At 35.2% G+C, this 3,020-nt stretch overlaps 1 long non-coding RNA gene across 1 annotated transcript; it reads right to left on the reverse strand.

Moving 5' to 3' along the window:
* Nucleotides 1–1,080: 1,080 nt before the first annotated feature.
* On the reverse strand, nucleotides 1,081–2,753 carry LOC121062356. Its single transcript, XR_005815531.1, has 3 exons — nucleotides 2,657–2,753; nucleotides 2,125–2,213; nucleotides 1,081–1,255 (listed from the first exon to the last, which is right to left on the reverse strand). It is a non-coding gene; the product is annotated as an uncharacterized LOC121062356 (long non-coding RNA).
* Between the last annotated feature and the right edge of the window lie 267 nt (nucleotides 2,754–3,020).

Genomic DNA, 3,020 nt, shown 5'->3' on the forward strand with positions numbered 1-3,020 from the left:
GATACTTGTTCTAAAATTTTCTAGGTCGTGTGACTGGTTGTCTTATGCAAGCACAATGGAAGGCATATATCAAACACTGTATAACCAAGTTACAGTGCAGTACTCTATTAAGCAAGTTACTTGGAAGTTTGATTTCAGAAGCTTTTCTTTTCCAAATATAGCTTTCATATAAAAAATTAAATGGAAGGTTTATGTAGCGATCTTACATCAACAGAAAGGGATATATTTCAGCCACTGAAATCAACATAATTCCTCAGGTGGGTACTACAGAATAATTTAACACAATTGGTGGTCTGTGCTTAAGAAAAGCAAAACACTAGAGCAGCAGGGATTCTGCAGGTCAGGAAACAGCGTGGGAAAACCTGCTGGTACTATATATGGCATCCTCATTTCAGTGAACAGTAATTTCAAACAGTCTTTTAAAGTCATCAGTAATCACATAAAACCCTTCATATGAATTTTAACTTTAGTCAATTAGTAACAGAGATGAGAAACAATGGATTATTTTATGTCTCACCTGAAGTCATTTGTAATTTCCAGAGCTAGTGTTACAGGATATATCCTGTAAATAAAAGCATTAAAAGCATTTGGATACATCAGAAACAAAATGTGTTGAAGTCATTGTTATTAATCCAGATCTACAGTGATAAGTCGTATTCTCAGAAATTCTACAATTAAATTTAAAATATCACCATAACAATTATCAAAAATTGGGCTTCAAAGCTGTATTATATTTGGAGATTCTTTGCAGTCAAATTGCAATAAGATGTCAAGTTAACATTATATGTCTTTCATTCTGAAAATTCATTTGAATTAAATACATTCTAAATCAGCAATTATGGTAGCTTGGTGTGATTAACATGAGTTAAAATGAATCAGAGATGAGGTTAATCACATAAAATACATGAAGTATAACTTTTCTTACGAGGAGAATATCTCAGGAACTGACAGAAAAGTATAGAATAATCTAGCTTAAGAATTTCTCAAGAAATATGCTTATTTTTCATATACATTTTCACTAAAGTTCTCCTCTCCTGCTACACATATGAAAATGTCATCACAATAAAGGCAAAAGCTCAATATCAAAAGAAAACAGGAGAAATAAATGAAGATAACCTACTCCTGTTACACTACAACATCAATTTCTTACCTTGCATCTTTATTAAGTACAGATCTACAACTTCTCCTCAGGTCTAGTGTTTGAAGCCAGGAGGTTAGATAGCCTTTACTCTTTCCAATAAGTCCAAGCTTGAATCTAGTATGTCAAATTAATATTGAAACATAGCACCACATTAGCTTTACACAGTAATATAATGAGTAGACAAAATCCTTCTTTTAGACTGTACTTTTTTTTTGGATGGCATGTTTAGTATGAACCTCTAAAATAAAATATATAGATGACTTAAACTAGCTTACAGGGCTGTCTTTGTTCCTGCCAGAATTTTACATTTATAGATTTATATAAAGTCATCTTTCTCCACAGGCTAAGAATTACAGAAATGCCAAGTTTTCTGCTTAACAAAACCGTTTCCCAAAAGGGCAAATGACTACAGGATCCAATTGCTTGCAAATTATTTCAGAAAAAAATAAAAAAATAAAAAAATGAGAGAGCAAAGAGAAGATGAGCTTTAATAACACTTCACATTTATCCAGGGATTCAAAACGTTGAAGTTTGTTAAATAATGATAATACACTTCTGTGCTTTTAGTAAGCATAGACTGCTCAAAGGACTGAGCTAGCACTGAAAAGAATGAAAAACAAAACAAAACATACATGAGCGAAGGGACTTGCCCAAGGTCACAATCAAGTCAGCAGTAGTGACAGTGATCAAGTGTATGTTGATAGAGAACAGTGTTCTGTGCCTACAAAAGGAAGGTATTTTCCCTATTTTAAGGATCTACAGTTCATTACCCACAAGGGACTATATGAAGTTCTGATGCAGCTGTACTGTAGTTCTGCTGATAACTTTAGGCAGAATATTTTCTCTGGCATTTATTTTTGCAGTATGAAAACCCAACTCCCCTTTACTTAGTAGCCATATACAGGATTTGAAATTTTCCACTAGCTAGTTTCAGTCTGTAACAGTTCAAATTCGATACACCTTAATGTAAAATAACAGAAGACCTTTTGTCCTTTTGCTTCTTTCAGTTGGATTTATGCCATTGGGAACACCTCCCTCCTCCCTCTTCTTCTTCTTCTGACTTAAGATTGAACTAAAACAAACAAACAAACAACAACAAAAACAAAAAATCTTTGTACAACAATAATTCCAACTTCCTTTCTTTCTTTCTTACAATTACCTTGATTTATGCTTTGCAAATTTATGTTATTATTTACCAGGCACCATAACATGGTAACGTTTTATGTTTAAAGTATGTAAGGTAGTCGTGGAGTGCTGTAAGAAATCTTGACTTGCATGTGATCCGCACTTGCAGCTCCCAGTTCCTCCTGATCTATTTCACTTGTGTATTGCTGTTTCCTAGTGCAAAACCACATAAAATACTGCTCTGTTCTCTCCCACAATCTGATTCACAATCTATTTCCTTCCACTGAAAACAAAGCCAAAAAACCCCACCCAAAATAAAAAGACAGATTTGCATCTGCCAAAAGCCCTGATGGGCACGGATGTAGGTTTTTTTGTTTTTTTTTTTTTTACCTGCATTTTATCTTGTTCTCAGAATGTCAACTCCCTAACTTCCACACAGAAAAAAATTATAATCTTCAAGCCCTTGCTTTAACTTTTTTTCATTCTGATCAGCTACCCACGTTTTTGTAGTGGGTTTATGTGGCAAGGTTTTGGTAGCAGGGGGCCATAGGCGTGGCTTCTGTGAGAAGGATCTAGAAGCTGCCCCATGTTTGGTAAGGGCCCCACTGCTGACCAGGGCTGAGCCAATAAGTGATGTTGTTTTGCGCCTCTGTGAGAGAAGATTTAAGACAGGGGAAAAAAATGCTGCAACACACAGCAGCTGGGAGAGTGAGAGGAGTGAGGAACAGCCTTGCAGGCACCAAGGTCAGTGAAG

The sequence above is a fragment of the Cygnus olor genome, chromosome 1 (genome assembly GCF_009769625.2).
Source record: "Cygnus olor isolate bCygOlo1 chromosome 1, bCygOlo1.pri.v2, whole genome shotgun sequence".
Taxonomy (NCBI): Eukaryota; Metazoa; Chordata; class Aves; order Anseriformes; family Anatidae; genus Cygnus; species Cygnus olor.